Raw genomic sequence first — 20050 nt, 5'->3', positions numbered from 1 at the left:
GGCATTGTTACTAATGGGGATTCGAACATGTACCTATATGTTGCCTAACGGTCCTGATAAATGGGAAGAAAAATAACACAGAACATTATTGTGTAGGTGGAAATATTCTATCCTATACATGTCATTAGTTGACGGGAATCCAGTCGAAAATTCTATGCCAATTATCCACACCTTCTATATATTGTACCATTACATCTTGTACTTAGCAACGACTAGAAACTAAGATGCAAAAAGCTAAACTTAATTAAGTATTGTCTAACTAATCTTTCACTACTGAATCACACACTAATTAATTTATACAAACGGAGTCAATGTACCATGAGCATTACAAAACAGACATTTAAATTTTCTTCAAACTCCTTTCATTTCATGCTTTCGAACTGTTACAGTTAGCACCAAGATGAGACTCGAAATGTGTACCTGGAAATACTGAAAATGCAAAGGAGAAGAAGAAGAAGATGGGGAAATCAGCAGCAACAAGAAAGAGGACTAGCAGTAGCAACAGGACAGAATAGCAGCAGCCACAGGTAACAGAATAGCAGCAGCCACAACTCACAAAGGCAATTGGAGTGGGATCAACACCCCAACTAGACCAAGTTCTCGAGTATAACAAACAACAACCAAGCAGACTCAGTTGGGAGAAATCAGTGTTGCACAAACAGGTCCAGATGTAGTGAAATCAAAACAAACAGGAAAGAATGCAACTTCTAGTTTTGTCTGTCTGAGTTATCGAACAAAATTCTTTTCCAGTTTCTGTTTCCAGAACTTCACTCTCCTCAAAATGTCTCCCCTCAAATTACTCTGTTCTTATCAAGTGTCTGTCTCCATGTGTGTGTGTGTGTTTGTGTCTCTCTATCAGCTCTCTCCCCTTTTTCTTATATCCTCACAGTGTATGTCCCCTTCCCTCTCTTAGGTCTGTCTATGTCTATCTCTATCTGTATGTGTTTTTTAACCTCTAATCCTCCAGGTTCCTCTAACCTCTAATTCTGTCCTCCAGAACTGATGGAAGTGCCCCTTTTATTGAGCCTCCCATCCCTTTAAACAGCCTGTTTAGAATATCACCATACCCCTCCCATGTGCCTTCCATTTTCAGATTCCAATTAGCTAATTAAGTATTAAACCCCATCAACATTCCCTGGCAGACTTATCTTTCCCATTTTTATTAACTAAAAGCAAGCATGGGCAGCAGGATGTAGTCTGACAGCACATGCTGTCAAACTATTTAATTCAAAAGGGCCTTTATGCCCATGTTGTGCACATGCCCTCCAGTTCAGATTACCATTACAGACTAAACATTAGGTTTCTGAAATCACATTAACAACTATAAGTAAATGAACTTAGTTCTTAATTGATTCAGGCAATGTTCAACAGAAGCAAATCGATTTATTTTGTTCAGACAGTTGAAACTATTTGACGACACATGTCGACTCGACTATATTAGTTACAACACATACAATCGACACCAGAAATCAGACATTCAAAAGTATAGGACACAGGACTCGAATTGTACTGATTAAACAGAATTGTACTTCGAGGAATCAGTTAATCAGTACAAATTTGGAATTCAAACTAATTGCACAACAAATACATATGCCTTATCAGAATAGGAGGGGGATTCAGACAAACACAGAGGTTCAGGTAAAGTGGACAAACGAAAGTTGATAAAATTAAAACAAACATGAACAGACTTTTAGTCAATCACATGGACTAAACAAGAAACAAGAAAAGAGAAAAGCAAGACTCACCTCAAATCTCGAAAAATCAAAACCTTAAACTCGGACTCGGTCAGGCCTTTCTTAAGGCTGAACGGGCTTTAATCGAAGTGTTTCTCAGACGAGAAACACTTCGATTAAGGTCCATTAGACCTTAATCTCTTCGGCTCGGACAAGGTGGACCAGTGACGGAGGAACACAAAATTTCCAAAACTCAGATCTGGGATTCATGCTTCCCTGATCAGATTCGGACCAAACCAAGCATGGTTTGGTCACGAGGGGTGTCTGGGGAGTGTCTGGTGTGAAACTGGGGTTAAACCGTGTAGATCGAGTTTTGACTCGAATCTTCAAATGAAGATTTGAGAAGGTAGGAAGGGATTCGAACTACATGGTTAACAGATCCGTGTTCCGGATGGCAAGGGGGTTCTATGGTGTTGAGGGTGGGGTCACCGACGTTCATGCCGCCGGGTTTCTGGTGAAGGGAGATGGGGGCAGCTAGGGTTTGAGGGGAAGGGTCTGTGGAGACGAAGGCTGGGGTATTGGATAGGGGGGCAGGGTATGTTAAGGGCTTATATATGGAATGGGTGGGTTGATCTCAACCGTTAGATCAATCTAGATCTACGGTCTGGATCTGAGGGCTTAAGTGGAACGGTGTAGTTTCGAGGGTAAAGGGTTTGGGTTGGTCCGGGTGGAAACGGGTCGGGGCCATTAGTGAGTTATGGGGAGGTGATCTTGGCCGTTGATCAATCTGAGATCAACGGCCCAGATCAGGCATGACCCAAACGACGTCGTTTGGACACCCTGGGTATCAACTGGACTGGACCGGGCAGGCCTGGTTTGGGTGCATTGCTTGTTTGGGCCAATTTTAATAAATTGGCCCAATCCGGAAGAAGAAGGGGTCTTTTCCTTTTTTTTATTTTTATTTTTATTTCTTTTTCTTATTTATTTTAAAAACAAAACTAAGCAAAAAATCAAATTAAAATTAAATACACACTCAATTCAATTATTTGCACACACACTAAAATATTTCAAAACAGGTAAAATCAAACAAAATAAAATCACGGACGAAGATGCCTATTTATGATTTTCTATTTAACGACCGGATTACGGTTCGAATTATGCATGACACACACATTTTTTGTATTTTGTTTTAATAAAGTAAAAATGGGAAAAAATCGCAAATAACCAACAAAGTGCCATGTAAAAATCCAAAATTTGTACAGCGGGGCCAATTATTATTATTTTGTATTTCTTTTGGAGCGATTGTCGTGCGAAACAAAAATCACGTGCTCACAGTTTTGACTTTATACTTGAACTTAGTCATGTTATATTTTGCTATTTTCGTACTCAGCCATGTTTACTTTGTTTTAACACTTACATGATCTTTTAAATGATATTTTTGGGCTGAGAATCATGTTTTACTATTGCCCGAGTGGCTTGTGAGAATTTTGACTGAGTAAGGCCGAGAGCCTATATTGTGAGGAAACATTTGATAATGATTATGAGGCCGAAGGCCTGAGATATGTACGCCAGAGGTGACTTGATTGATATGAGGCCCTCATTGATATGAGGCCGAGGGCCTAGTGATGATGCCACGAGATGACTTGATATTGCGCTTGGGCCGTAAGGGGGCCTCTCCAGGAGTCTGTACACCCCTAGTGAGCGCGGGTACCCATTGTGATATGAGATTGAGCCCCAGGGGCTGATATTGTTCTATATGATTGCCCGAGGGGCTGATATTGTTCTATATGATTGCCCGAGGGGCTGGTATTATTCTATGTGATAGCCCGAGGGGCTGGTATTGTTTTGAGATGTTGCCCGAGGGGCGGGTTTGTTGATACTGTGTCTGAAGGGCGAACCTTTATGTGTTTATCCTTTTCTTAATTTCCTGTCAATTACCATGCTTAATTGTTGAAAAAGGCTTTTCATGAAGTAAATTTTGAGTTAAAGGATTTTACCTATCTTTCATTAGTTTACTGTTCTAAATGGTTTTACTGCCTCATTATAGCATGTTTTGCGCCTTACGTGATTTCCTGCTTTCAGTTTTTATTTATGATTATTACTCATTGAGTTGGAGTACTCACTTTACTCCCTGCACCCTGTGTCCAGATTCATACGTATCTGGTCTCGCTCCCGAGTACTGATCATTTCCAGCTCAGGCGGATCCGAGGAGTCTCTAGGTAGCTATCGACGTTCACAGCCCGGAGCTCTTCCCTATCTTATTTCTTCATGTTCTTAGTTTCTGTATTAAACTCTGTAGTTTGATTTGGAGTATTCCGGATTGTTTAGATGCTCATGACTAGTGACACCCCGGTAGCGGGTTGTGTTGGCTTATTTTCCGCGAATTAGCTATGAAGTGCTTAAACCTTGATTTATTTGATCATGCTTAGACGGTTTCTAAATGCTTAATTGTTAAATACTGAGATGGGTAGTGTCGGCTGGCCTTGTTTTCAAGAGAAACGCCATCACGACCGGGTCCAGGTTTAGGGTCGTGACAATAGCTATATACTCCTACAATATATTGTATATCGTGGCAATATATTGTTAGGTAACTATGTTCTTCTTCGATTATTATTGTATATCGTGGTAGTATATTTTATACCATAATAGAATACTTTTCAGTATAGCTATATACTCCTACAATATATTGTACAACATAGTGGTATATTGTTGGGTAATTGTGTTCTTCTTCGATTTTCAGCTGAAAAATTTGATCTCAATCACCTCAAATCAGCTCCAACTATGATCAAATTTCAGTATGAACTTCCAAAAGGTACTAAAAGTAATATTTAATAACACCCACATTGAATCAAACAAGAAATATTCAAAATAAAATTTTTAAATTCAACAGTTTTAAGCCCAACAATGGTGGATATTCACATACACATAAATATTCAGATCGGGCAAGCTTACTTGAAGGTACTATAAGCAATATTTTATAGTACCCACATCGAATCAAAACAATAAATCTTCAAAATAAAATTTCAAATCAAGAGCTTCAAGCTCAACAATGGTGGGTCTTCATACACAAACAATCAGATCCGACAAACTTAATATATTAAGTAATCCTATATGCTACTTAAAATAAAGAAAGACGAAATTATTTAGTTATCATATTGTAATAGCTCTAAGTAACCTTGCAAAAATCAAGCTAGAAGTTTTAACATTATGTACTTCAATAGGAAGGCAAATAGCTAATTGGTGGGATGGGTAAATACTGTGGGCCACATAGGTAGGAAAAGTAAATAGTTTAGGCTTGAATATTAAAGGGTAAATAGTTTGGGTTTAATGGGTATAAAGTGAGATTTTTCCCTAAAAGAAACAACCATCTTTTAATGGGAAATTACCAGCTATGTAAGCCCATAAGTAAGTTAATACAAAAATTAGCCAATTCATAAAATATCAATATTAGCCAATTAGTTATTTGTAGAGAATTATCATTTTTTTACTTTCTTTTGAGCGAGCGATATTGGAATAGATTGGATACATGTTATGGAGTTTAAATCTCACTTTTGGGATGATTTGGTAGAGTTATGAGGTGGTTTGAATTGAAAATTTGGAGTAGAAGATGAACATAGACAAGATGATATGTGTATCACACTGTTTATCATTTGTGTATCACATATGTATCATATTTGTATTAAATATGTATCACATGTATATCCATGTATACCTGTGTGTGAGATACATGCATGATACATGTTCGATACACGAGTAGCAGAATAATTTTTTGTACTTGATTTTATTTCTTATTGACTGTTTGGTATGTTGTATTAATCCTGGGATTGTCAATTTACTGCTTTATCATGAGATAATTTATTCTGAGATTATTATTATTATTTTTAATATCTCAAAATTAATAACCAAACAAGGAATAAGATAGTACTAAATTTTTATCCCAAAATTATTTTGGCTTATCCATCTATCAAACGACCCCTTAGTAGGTACTCAGAGTATTGACTAGATTGACTAATGTGATAGGATTTGGAAGGAGAAATTATATAGGATTCCAAGAAAATAAATTTGAATAAGGAGCAGGAACTTGATCAACTAATTTAAATGCAATGCAGTAAGTTTAAAGTAACAATCACCACAAACATTTCACTTAAACTAACATATAATACAGTAATGATAAGAACACATAATACAAACATACTTTAATATTGGAAATCTATTATTAAGTGTGATAGTTAATAATTTTGAAGGGGAGCCTTGGCGCAATTGGTAAAATTGCTGCCATATGATATGGAAGTTATGAGTTTGAGCTGTGGAAACAACCTCTTGCAAAAATGCAGGGTAAGACTATGTACAATATACTCTTGTGGTCCGCCCTTCCCCAGACCCCCGCAAGAGTTTAGTGCACGGGGCTGCCATTTTATAACTAATAATTTTACAGTGGGAGAAAATTACAATGGGAAAGTGACTGTAATTTGGTGAAAGAGTGAACTTATAACGTTGCAAGATCATAGAAAGTGCTATCTTGACTTGCATAATTGCAAAACTCGAGCCAGGACATTTTCGAAGACCAAAACTGAAAGGTAAAAACGCCATCAACGGCTCCTTTGTTGCTTTAGCTACTCCATCAGCAAATCTGTCTGGTTTAAATAGGCGAGCGTCGTCGCCCCATATTTCACAGCTATGGTGAACTGATAAAGGGGGAATGTCCAATTCAACTCCTGCTGGAACTGTAAGTTCGCCAAATCTTGTTGTTCTTGTTACTCTTCTGTTTATATCCACGACTGGTGGATAAAGCCTCAGACTCTCATTTATTACCATGCCCACCTACACGCAAAGAACACTGATTATAACTTCTTGGCCATTCATATATGCTACAACGATTACATGAACGGTTAGGATTGAGCACAAGCGAATTCAGAATCTAAAATCAGTGAGTTCAGCATGTATCACACATGTTTACATTTTAAATTTTTTCCCACATAAAGTTCGAGTTGAAAGCAATAGGTTGAATTGAACTCACAAACAAACCATCATAGATCTGCTACTAGAGCTGAGCATGTATTTTTTCATTTTAATTACATATACAAAACATATATAACATGTATATTATATGTATATTGTATGTATATTATATGTATATTTGCGGCTATTATTTTGGACGGCGGCCCAATATAAGGTAATTAGTCCAAAAATTAATAGCAGCCTAGGAATTGAGGAAAGATTGGGTAAAGAAATTTGGGTTCTTACAATCTCTAGTTTTAAAATGCTATCTGTCTCTGGATATTCTTTGCCGAAGAGTTCAAGAACTTCCTTTCTTGATTTCTCTTGCCAATCAGTGTTGATTGCTAGGAGAAGAACACTCCAGCTTAGTAGATTGGTTGTTGTTTCATGTCCACCAAAATAGAAGGTTTTACATTCATCGATGACATGGTCCACAGAAATTCTTTTTCTTTCATCAACATCATGGTGAGCCTTCAAAAGTGATCCAAGAAAATCACTTCCATAGCTGTCTGTTTGTCCTGAATTAACATTGGCTTCTCTTTTCTTTACCATTAACATGATCTCGCGTAGTGATTCTCGGATCTTGTCTGATTCTATATCTTCAATTGTCCTGAAAAGTTTACTTTGAAGGTGCAAAAACAACGTAGTTATTAAGAATGATATGAAGTAGCACAACAACAAGTATAATCTTATAAGTGGGGTCTGGGGAGAGTAGTGTGTACGCAGACCTTACCCCTACCCTGGAGGGTAGAGAGACTGTTTCTGATAGACCCTCGGCTCAAGAAGATGAAAAGAAACCATAGAACAGTAACAACAAACAAAGTTCTTAAGAGTTGTTAATTTCTACTCATACCTTATTCCAAGAATTCTAGACCTTCTAGAGCTCATGACAATGAATAGAGTTAATTTGTCCAACATTTGGAATATATGCTTCCCCTCCAAGTAGCTACTTCCGAAAGCAGTTTTAGAGATGATCTCCGTGCTCATAAGCCTGAATTGTTCATTCACTTCGATCTCTTTACTTTCATAAGATTCCATGTTTTTAACATTGCTTCCATACTTCCAATCATTGCTGGAATCATGTCCTGATTTGTAAATGTATAATATAAGGTATTATTAGACAATTTGTTCTTTAAAACTCGATTAGTACAGTCAAACATCATTATAACAACCTCGTTTGTTCTCATATCTTTTAGCTGCTATAGTGAAGTGCTGTTATAGAAGATATATATTATAATAATAACATAAAAATCGGTTCAAATAAACATTGTTATATAGAGATGCTGTTATAAAGAGGTCTGACGGATTTAGGAGATTCACCTTCAAGTTTTTCGCATGGAAAGCATACTCTGCCACTTTACGAAGTTTTGACCATTTTTTACCTTCTGAAAAAAGAATGTCATTCCCAAATAACTTCTTTAAAGGACCACTAATTTTAGGCTTAGCAAATGCCTCTTTGTTGGTGAGAATTTCTTTAATCAAGTTAACATCTGTTACAATCAATTGTGGTTTAGAACCATTCCATAAAAAACTCTTTCCTGCACATAAATTAAAAAATTGGTTAATTTGCATTTGATATAAAGGGCAGCCCGGTGCAATAAGCTTCCGCTATGTACGGGGTCCGGGAAGGCTCGGACCACTACGGTCTATTGTATGCAGCCTCACCCTACATTTCTGCAAGAGGCTGTTTCCATAGCTCGAACTGGAGACCTCATGGTCACATGACATCAACTTTACCAGTTACGTCAATGCTCCCCTTCTTGTATGTGATATAGGTTAAACGAATAAAAAAGTTACATATACTAACCATACAACTTGACCCCTGAGTGCAAATGTGGCTGCAATCTAGGAAATATGTCGTGTGATAGCTCCATAGGACCAGTGTTTGATTTCATTGCTGCAATTTTTCTGAAATTCCATTTAGGAAACTTGTAAGGCGGACCTCTGATTCCCTGTGAATTCATCATATTTTGTATGGAAAGTGGATACAACCATGATTTGTACAAGAATCTAGCAAGAGCCAGCAAGCCAAGAAAAGCTAAGAAAATTGTTATCATGGTTTTCTAAGTTACAACAAGACCTCTGCCTTTTGTTTCAATATCGAATCCGGGATATATTAGATGTTCTTTCCAAATTTATGGTTTCCTGGAACTAGGTAAACTAGGTTTAAATAGACAAGGAAATCTGAGGAACATTGAGATATTAATAATAATAATCACTTTGACTTAATTGGCAGCAGATAAGGCTGGTGTCTAAGGCTGCCCTTGATAACAAGTTGTTCATCTGTGGTCTAAGTCCGTAAAATGTTCCAAAAGTAATTAGAACTTAGATATATCAATATATCATACAAAAAATTACAACAATAAGAAACCAGTGTAATGCCACAAGTGACGTCCGGGGAGGGTGTTTAACCAAAAATCTGAGTTTTTGGTCAAAGCTAAAAAGAAATTCGGGTTACTGATAATCAGGAGACAAAAATAAAATACTTTTGAGAACGATGGTAAGAAGCAAATAGATGTATATTTCAATAAATTCTCAATAGTATTCCGTGTCCTTACAAATGATGATACTTCTTCCTTTTATAGATAATTCTAGGTAAAGGAATGAAGCCTCAACTTTAATGATATAATCATGAGTAATAAATGATATTAAATAAGCCGTTATACAATCATTCCTATTAAATACCGACTTCATAACGTATCAAGTATTTAATAATGAATTTGGACTCCTTTCTGTCACCAGATCTTTGCTTTCAATGCCTTCTATCCGTTGGCTGTAGATAATTTAAATTGGTACGAGACTCGTATCTATACGTTGTCTCGTGCCTATTTAAATTCTTCTTCCCGTGGCTGTTTCCATCCGTGCCTCTTAGTCAATTGCTGCGCTTTGACCATTTAACTAATCCACGTGTCATGCCACATCATCTTTTAATATAAACTCAGTTTTTTCCCATTACAGATAGTCCCCCCACTTTCCATTTTTTTTATCAATTAAATAATTGGGAAGTGGATCTTCATGTAAAAGGAATTTTTACCGTAATTAATGCTCATGACAGTACTAACGTCTCATTAGTCTTTTCCATTTAATGTTCTGCCCATGTGTCATTTTCTAATTGATTCCACTATTCATACTCTTTTTCGAGACTTCTTCACTCTCACTATTTACGAAGTGATAGCTGCATTTATTATAGGCTTTTCATCATTACACTTAAAAAGTTGACGGTTCCCATTTTACACATAACTTTGTCCTCCTTTGTCTTCTTCACAAATCTTCAGCACTTACTTCCTTCTTAACAATGTCTTCTTCAAACCCTAACCGTAAAAAAGTTCCAATTCTAGATCAATTCCCCAACGCCCCTGTTAGACACAGAATAGGCGGAGGAGGTAGGCTTCGAACAGGGTTAGAATCTACGCGAGGCGGCTCCTCTGGTTCTTCTTCAAGGAGTTCTATCCCAAAAGCCCCTTCTTTTAAGAGTAGGGAAATTCTTGATCCTTCTCAAGAACCCTCATTTGATGATATAGTTCCCGTCGATTTGTCTTTTGAAAGTGACAAAACGTCTCTTCAAAAACAAATTAAAAATTTAGAAAGAGCCGATACTTACCCAACAATAGTAACCGAACTTACAATCCCCACCATAAGAAGAGATTGTAACTGGAAGGATAGTCTCCGAATGTCAATTCCTTCCCCAAATCAAAGAATTTCCTCTTTTAGAAGTGGGTATTCTTCTGTTTACACTTACCCCTTCACTTTAGGTTTCAATCCTCCGATTGACCCAGTTATTCTCGATTTTTGTCGTTTCTTTACAATTTGTTTGGCCCAAATCGGTCCATTGGTGTGGAGAACAGTGGCTTGTTTGAGATATTTATCTTCTAAGGCCAATGTCAATTTCACCTTTTCTCACCTCATTCATCTATACCATCCTAACTTAATACGCCATGGGGTTTTTACCTTAACTGCAACGAGCAAAAAGGTTTTGGTAAATCCTGAGTATGATAAAGATCGTAGATGGTATATTCGTTACGTTGCTGTCCGTACACTGGACTTGATTGGTGAAACAAATATTCCCTTCCCTGAGAAGTGGAATTTTGAACGTAGGTTTCCTTTTATTTACCGTACTTACTTTTGAGAATTTCAAAAGAAAGTTGTTTTTTAATCTCGTCCCTTCTTGGTTTTTTGTAGCAACCATGGGAGATGTGGAACCTATTCCCAACTTTCGTGGTTGGGTAGACTCACTTTTGAAGATTGCTTCTAGGGAGCAGAGAACTTGGAAATCAATTTCTTCCTTACATGGCTGGAAATTCAAAACACACGGTTCCCCTTTTTTATAATTTTTTTTTACATGTTAAGCGTTTTTTCCTCAACTTTAATCATGTATATCCATCCTTTAATCAGGATTTGGCATTAGAGGAATGACGGCTGAAGTAGCTACGGCCATTCGCATGTCTGCGAATGCTGCTCTGGATTTAGATAAGGCTCGAGCCTTGCTGCCTAAAAGAAAAGCTACAAAGGAAAGTTCTGAAGAAGAAGAGGAGGGTACCTCCCTAATTACCAGGCCAAGGGCCAGGAGACGAATAATCATTGATAATGAAATTGAAAACACTCCTGCTCGTACCTCCGCCACCGAACCTGTTTTGATTCAATCTGATGAGGATGCCGAACCAAGAGATAATAATGAGTCAATTCAGCACCTTTTTGACAGTGGTTTCGGGAGTGGCGAGCTCGGACCTGTTTTTGATGAAGCTCATCTTTCCTCATTTGTTCCTATTTCCTCCATTCCTTTGCCAGCCGTAAGTATTTCTTTACCAGTTTTGACAACTTCCGTTTGTTTGCCAATTTCTACCGCTCCTATATCCGTTCCCTTGGCTGCTTCGACCGCACCTGCTTCCGCTCCGGTATTGGTTTCTACATCTTTTCCCTCCATTCCTTCCACTGCTCATCTTCCCTCTGTTCATCATACAGAGACAGGTTCTAGCAGCGGAAATATGACAATGAGAAGTGTTACTTTGGAGGTTCCTGCCAATCATAGCCTCTTGAGGAAGACCGACAGAGCCGATGTTTGGCTCGAACCTCTAATTGGAGATATCGAGAAGAAGAAGATGGAGAGCCATAGCTGCTTAACTTTGATGAATGACGTAGTTCATTCTACTTTGAAGGTATTTCTACCAACAAGTTTTTTTTAAATTATCTTCAATCTCTCATTTCCATGACTTACCTCTGTAGGCTAACCTTATTGGCACGAAATTAATGAGAAGAATTTCCCTACTGGAAAGAAAAGCTCGTGAGTCTGAAAAGTCTGTCCACGAGGCTGAGGAAATAGCTAGGGGAGCCCATCTTGAAGCAACCAATTGGAAGGAGCAGTTCGAAAATGCTCAAGGGACCATAGAAGAGTTGCAAGAAGATAAAAATCTCCTGGAGCAGCAAAACCGTGGTTTAACTTCTGAACTGGCAACTGTCAAAGCCTCTTCAAGCCAATTGAAAAGATACAAAGAGCTTTTGGAATGCTCTTTGTCAGAACAATTATCTAGAGCTAGTGAAGAAGTTAGAGAGCTGAAGGCACTTTTGGCTAGAAAGGAATAATATGCAGGAGAGTTAGTGCAAAGCTTGACTCAAGCTCAGGCTGACTTACAGACTTCTTCTGACGAGATTCATGCCTTGAAGAGTTCTCATGCTTCTCTTGAAGCTTCTCTTGATTCCCATTTAGCTGAATATCAAATTTTAAAAAACGATCTTGCTATGTGGGAAAAGGAATATGGACTTCTAGAGGAAAATTTTAACATAGAAGTGAGTTGGGCTTTCCTGAATTCTCGTCGTGATGCTTTGACGAAAGCTGCTCAAGAAGGTTTTGACTTGCAGTCTGAACTGGCCAAAGTCATAGATACCATCGAGAAAAGCCAACAGTCTACTGATACTCCTTCTCCTGCACTTGAAGTTCCTGGAACAGAAGAACTTTTAAATGAGGAAGTGAATACTACAACAATTGGGATTACAATTCCTGCTTCAGCTGAAAATGTTGCTATTCCAGCTTCAGAGGGTGAAACTTCTATAACCCAGTCTGTGGAAGTTGAAGCTTCCGTGATAACCCCTTCAATTGAATGATGGTTTTATCCATTAGTTTTTTAAGGGATTTTTTGGTGAAAGTCCCCAGTTATCATAATGGGGCACTTGTATAAACTTTTATTGACTAAGTTTCTACTTAGTCTTTTTAACTATATCAAGAAGTTTTGTTAGTACTTCAATGTGTTCTACTCTTACCTTTTCCTTACTTATTTAGGACGTATAGAATAGTTTAGCATTTTTATCCTTTGAAAATGCTTTATGATTCTTCCCATGACTTATTGACATGAGGCTTATAAAAGAGGGCCCTTTTATTTTATCGACACTTAATGAAGAAGACGTCTCAACTTCATAATGGTGTTAAAATACGATGAAAGTAATAGGAAAACACACGTTTTGTATGAAACAACTTTGGCAAGTTTTCATTCATAAACTTTTAACAAGTGTTTGACTGTTACATGTATTACAATACATCTACAACTTTTCTCGTAACTGTTTTTCTTGTAACAGATTTGTAAATAACATAAAATAAACAAGGTTTTTCTTCATAACCTGTTTCAGTACATAGTCATGACCCTATCTTTACATGTTAAGAAGGGTTTGAGAGGTGACTTTGTTTATGAGTTTGAGAGATGACTCTGTTGTTCTCATGAATGCTGAAGACTTCGTAACTTTTTCTCAACACTTGCTTCTTTGTGGCCGATTTTTGTTCGATACTCGTATCTGTTTCTCTGCACCTATCTGTGTATAATATGTAGTCCCCCAAGTGTTTGAGCGGTGAAGTATGAAGCCTCGAGCACTTGTTTATTTCTTTTACTTTGGCCCTTTTCCTGAAACAGAAAGATATACGGGACTCGACGGTGCGATTATAGATGAAGACTGCCTAACTCGTGTGTATTTCCATCAGATTAATTGTAACCCTGGGCTAGGAATTTAAGAATACTCCATTTTGCCTTGCAGGTTGTGACTCATCATTTGGCACGAGTTAGGATATTTTGCCTAGCATCTAAAATCGTTAGTAAAATATTAATAAACCAAGAGAGAAATTTTAACATGATGATACCTGACCGTAGGTACTTTCTTAAAAGTAATATCTTTTTAAGTGGACAGCATTCCAATGTGAGGGTAAAACTTTACCATCCATTGTTTCCAACTGGTATGCTCCTTTTCCCGCAATGCCACGGACTTTGTATGGTCCTTCCCATGTTGGACTTAGCTTTCCTGAGTTAGCAGCTTTTGCAGATTGGAACACCTTTTTAAGCACGAAGTCCCCAATTTTGAAAAATCTGAGGCGTGCTTTCCTATTGTAATATCGTTCTATTACTTGCTTTTGTGCTGCCATCCTTATCAAAGCAGCTTCTCTTCTTCCTTCAAGTAAATCTAGGCTAACCCGCATCTCCTCATTATTGGATTCCTCCGTTGCCTGATCGTACCGTGTGCTTGGCTCACCTATTTCAACTGGTATTAAGGCTTCCGTACCATAAACCATCGAAAATGGTGTTTCTCCAGTGCCTGTTTTGGTCGTTGTACGATAAGCCCATAGTACTCCGGGTAACACCTCAGGCCAATTACCTTTTGAATCTTGTAACCTCTTTTTCAAGTTATTGATAATAACTTTGTTAGTTGATTCCGCTTGTCCATTCCCCACTGGATGATATGGCGTAGATGTTATTCTTTTGATCTGCCAACTTCGAAGAAATTCTTGTAACTTGTGCTCCAATGAATTGTGGTCCATTGTCACACACGATCTCCTTTGGTACTCCAAAGCGGCATATTATATTTCGCCATATGAAGTCTTTAACTTCTTTTTCTCGTACCTGTTTAAATGCCCCTGCTTCTACCCATTTAGTGAAATAATCTGTAAGTACAAGTAGAAATTTTACCTGACCTTTTGCTTGTGGAAGTGGACCTACGATATCCATTCCCCATTTCATAAAGGGCCAAGGGGCTAAAACAGGATGTAGTAACTCAGCTGGTCTGTGCATATTATTGCCGTACCTTTGACATTTATCACATTTGGACACGAAACTGGTTGCCTCTTCTTCCATCTTAGGCCAATAATATCCTGTGCGAATTAACGTTCTTACCAGTGACCGTCCTCCTGCGTGATTCCCACAATGTCCTTCATGTACTTCTCTCATGACATATTCGGTTTGAGAGGGACCGAGACACCTTGCTAGTGGTCCGCCGAACATCTTTCGATAAAGATTACCTTGATATAAACAATATCGTGCAGCTTTTTTGCGAAGCGCGTAAGCCTTTCCTTTGTCATTAGGCACGGTTCCGTGCTGTAAAAAGGCAACAATTTCATTTCTCCAATCCCATGTTAGATGATTAAAATTTACCTCGTTTTTATCAGGTTCAAGAACGGAATGAAATAGATGTATGACTGAAGCATCTGTATTGTTTGCCACGTCTGCTGCGGATGCAAGGTTTGCCGAGGTATTCTTGCATTCGTGACTCTCTGGCTGTATAAGTCCCCAGCATCTGATTAACCACGAGTTGAGAATCACTCTTGATTATAATCTGTGTTATGCCGAGTTCTCGTGCCAATTCTAAACCTGCAATTACAGCCTCATACTCTGCTTCATTGTTAGTTATAGAATGACATTTTATAGCCTGTCTAATGGTCTCACCCGCAGGTGGTACGAGGACTATTCCTAAGCCTGCCCCTTTTACATTAGATGAACCGTCAGTGTATAAAACCCAAGTCCCCGGGTTCGCACCATTAAAAACTAATAATTCTTTTTCTGCTTCTAAATGCATCCCCTGGCTAAAATCAGCCACAAAATCAGCTAGTACTTGAGACTTTATAGCGGTCCTGGGTTGATAAATAACTTCATACTCACTTAGTTCTATAGGCCATTTTGCTAATCTTCCTGAAAGTTCGTGTTTATGCAATATATTTCGAAGTGGATAAGCTGTAACAACTACAATGGGATGACATTGAAAATAAGGTCTTAACTTTCTAGATACCATGATCAAAGCTAATGCTAATTTTTCTAGCTGTGGGTATCGTGTCTCAGCTTCCAATAAGGACTTACTTACATAATAAATAGGAGATTGTTTACCTTGGTTCACACGGACTAAAACAACACTTACTTACCATTTTTCTTGGGTACGACCGCCGTATTAGCTAACCAAGTAGGATATTTTACCTCACGGATTGATCCGATTTTTAATAACTTTTGGACTTCCTCCTGAATCACCTGGTTCTTGAAAGCACCTTGTTTCCATTTCTTTTGCTTTATTGGTGTGAAAAAGGGGTCCTCATTGAGTTTGTGAGTGACCACATTTGGTGGAATACCTGTCATGTCAGCGTGGGACCAAGCAAATTAGTCTAAGTTAGCTTTTAAAAATTCAATTATCATACCTCGCATGTTCGTGCTTAAATTGGCCCCGACATAAACCTTCCGTTCAGGCCATTGATCAAATAACATCACTGCCTCAAGATCTTCAATTGTCGTTTTGATGCTTTCATTTTCTTCAGGTTCTTGAATTGTGTCAGGTCTTGAGTCCAAATCCGTCTTTTCCTGTTCAGTTGAAGTTTGATCTTTTTTACCTTCAACTGTTTCCTGTAATTGCTACTTTTCTTTATTCTCGGTGCTCGTATTTGTTACAGCGTTGACACTTTTAGCCATCTGCTGATCTCCACGAATTTGGCAAATTCCCCATGGTGATGGGAATTTAATAACCTGATGTAGAGTTGATGGGACAGCGTCCATATCGTGTATCCATGGTCTCCCCATGATCATATTGTAGGCCATTTCCATATCAACTACCTGAAATTTAGTTTCCTTCACAACACCCATAGCAAAAGTTGTTAGAAATACCTCACCTTTTGTTACTACACTTGAATTGTCAAAGCCTGACAAGGTGTGCGCCTTGGGTATCATTTTGTCTTCAGCTTGCATTTCTCGTAGTACCCTTAGTAATATAATATTTACAGAACTCCCTGGATCAATCAAAACTCGTTTTACATTAGTATCATGTACAAGTAAAGATATTACCAGTGCGTTATTATGTGGAGTTGTTACTCCTTCGGTATCTGCGTCATCAAATGAAATACTTTCATTTTCAAGGACCTGCCGCACTCGTTTCCCGTGTGTTATTGTTACCTTAGAAACCTTGTTGGAGGTTGTATAGGTTACGCCGTGAATGTCCTCTCCCCCGCTTATGACATTCACTGTCCTTTTGGGTGAAGGAGGTTGTGGTGGCTCTTGTCTGTTTTTCATATAAGCTTGTTTTCCTTTCTCACTAAATAACTCAGTAAGGTACCCTTGCTTTAATAAATGATCCACTTCACTATGCAGGAATCTGCATTCTGAATTTTTGTGCCCGTGATCGTTGTGAAATTCGCACAATGATCCGGATTGCGTCTACTTGGATTTGACCGCATCTCTTTTGGCCACCGTACCTTATCTCCCATGCTTCTTAAAACAGCTACGAGCTCGGAGGTAGAGACATTAAAATTATATCCACCGAATCGTGCCTTTAAACTCCTGTCATCATCTCGTGATTCTTGTCTGTTCCGATCATTCCTGAACTTTGAAGAAGAACCAGAATCCCGATTCCTTGATTTTTGATCATATTGCTGGCTATCTTGTTTCGACCGTGGGTCCTTTCCTGCGGGTCCCATATATGGATCGTACCTGTTTTTACCTGATCTTTTTTCGGTTTCTGACTTTCGAGTACCGCCCCTTTCTTCATGATGGAGCTTAGGTACGGTATCTTCTTCGATTCGCAGCTTCGTGCTATACCTGTTGTAAACATCATTCCATGTGGTTGCAGGAAATTCTCGAAGACTTTCTTTGAGTCGTCTCGTGGCTTCAGAACTTTTGTCATTTAAATTACTTGCAAAAGCTATAGCAGCCCAATTGTCAGGCACACGAGGTAGAGTCATTCTTTCACGCTGGAATCTATCAACGAAGTTTCTAAGCAACTCCGAATCCCCTTGTTTGATTTTGAAAATATCTTCCATCCTTTTCTCAACCTTTTGTGCTCCCGAATGTGCTTTAATAAAAGAATCTGCAAGCTCAGCAAAAGAATTAATAGAATTTTCAGATAAAAGAGAATACCAGGTTAATGCACCCTTGGTGAGTGTTTCTCCAAATTTCTTGACCAATACTGATTCAATTTCTTGTTTGGTCAAGTCGTTGCCTTTTACGCCGGTTGTAAATGCAGTTACGTGGTCACGTGGGTCTGCAGTACCATCATATTTCGGGATGTCAGGCATTTTGAACTTTTTCGGAATTGGAAGGGGAGCAGCACTAGGCTTCCATGGTTGTTGTGAGTATTTGTCCATGTCTACTCCTTTTATTACAGGTGGAACTCCAGGGATTTGTTCAATACGCTCATTTTGTTCCTTAAGCTGTTTCTGCAAGGTTAGTACTAAATTTTGCAAATACGAATTATTTAAATTACCTGGTCCCCCTTCTTGTGGTTCACTGGGGGTTGCTCCGTTTCCAGAATTATCAAGACCAGAACGGGGGTTCTCCAATGTATTATTATTAGGAGTTGGTGTAGGTGGCGCAGCAGGCAATCGACTAACAAGTGCCTGAAGAGCTTTGCCGACCTGTGCATCAATTAGCTTTTGCAAAGCTTCAGTTGTAACTCCTTCAAAATGTTCAGATTGCTCTTGTTGATCAGCACGGGATTCAGTAACAGGAGTGCCTTCACGAGATTGACGTGGTGAATTTAGAGGAGAGGGAACCACATTATCTTGATTTTGATGTATTTGATTCTCATGGTTTCCCAATGTGTTGTTACTATTGTTGTCGGCGTTGTTGTTTGACATGGTGACGCCTAATAGATAAGATGTAGTTTAAAAGGAAAGATTATCAGATTTCCGGTAACGGAACCAATTTGTTTAACCAAAAATCTGAGTCTTTGGTCAAAGCTAAAAAGAAATTCGGGTTACTGATAATCAGGAGACAAAAATAAAATACTTTTGAGAACGATGGTAAAGAAGCAAATAGATGTATATTTCAATAAATTCTCAATAGTATTCCGTGTCCTTACAAATGATGATACTTCTTCCTTTTATAGATAATTCTAGGTAAAGGAATGAAGCCTCAGCTTTAATGATATAATCATGAGTAATAAATGATATTAAATAAGCCGTTATACAATCATTCCTATTAAATACCGACTTCATAACGTATCAAGTATTTAATAATGAATTTGGACTCCTTTCTGTCACCAGATCTTTGCTTTCAATGCCTTCTATCCGTTGGATGTAGATAATTTAAATTGGTACGAGACTCGTATCTATACGTTGTCTCGTGCCTATTTAAATTCTTATTCCCGTGGTTGTTTCCATCCGTGCCTCTTAGTCAATTGTTGCGCTTTGACCATTTAACTAATCCACGTGTCATGCCACATCATTTTTTAATATAAACTCAGTTTTTTCCCAATACAGAGGGTAGTGTGTACGCAGACCTTACCCCTACTTTGGGAAAGTAGAGAGGTTGTTTCCGGTAAACCCTCGGCTCAAGGATGTCATTCGAAAAATAAGATCCAAGTGATTATGAAGATCAATACCTTCTCAGTAAAAATTTACAAGAAAATAACCCTAAAAGCTCATATATTTAAATATCGATCAACATGTGTTGTATTTAGTGATCTCTTGTGAAAAGGATTATACAAGTAAAATAACATTTGTAATGGATCATAAAAACCAATTTCGAATCTTTGTCCACCTCTTTGCAAACAACAGGGTAATTTTGGAAATCCTTATTCTTGAATGAGTTGACGCAAACACCATGATCATTTCAATTATTTTTCATCGCGTCCTTGTATTATGATTGTCTGAGAAATTACCTCTGAAAACTGATTTTGCTATGATCTCCCGAGCTCAAAAGCCTGAATTCTTCGAACACTTCAATATCTTTACTTTCATAAGATTTCCATGTTTCCAACATTGCTCTACAGGAAAGATCGCACCTCAAAGGTATGATGTAGGCAGCCTATCCTAATGCAAACATCAATGCTGATTTTACGGCTTGAACCTGTGACCCATATATTACACGGAGACAACTTTATTGCTCCAAGGCTCCCCTTCAAGTCAGTTAAAGAGTATTTGATTATGATAAAGGATAAAAGGTAAATGTAAATTACCATAGAGCTTGATCCATGAAACTCCATGGGAGGATTGTTTGATAGCTCCATGTGAGGAATACATAAATTCAAACGTTAATTGTGACTGCAATCAGCAGCTGAATATGTTAATATTTGACGATAGCTCCATTACCATGGCTCCAATTTCTCTGATTCCCTCTGAATTCATTAAATGTTGTAGTGGAAAATGGATAGCAGCATGATTT

At 38.1% G+C, this 20050-nt stretch overlaps 1 pseudogene; it reads right to left on the bottom strand.

Moving 5' to 3' along the window:
* Positions 1-367: 367 nt before the first annotated feature.
* On the bottom strand, positions 368-8728 carry LOC104216594 (cytochrome P450 CYP749A22-like; annotated as a pseudogene).
* Positions 8729-20050: the final 11322 nt, after the last annotated feature.

The sequence above is a fragment of the Nicotiana sylvestris genome, chromosome 10, assembly GCF_000393655.2.
Source record: "Nicotiana sylvestris chromosome 10, ASM39365v2, whole genome shotgun sequence".
NCBI lineage: Eukaryota > Viridiplantae > Streptophyta > Magnoliopsida > Solanales > Solanaceae > Nicotiana > Nicotiana sylvestris.
Note: the sequence above shows the minus strand (reverse complement) of the source record. Positions and strands in the feature narration are given on the sequence as shown.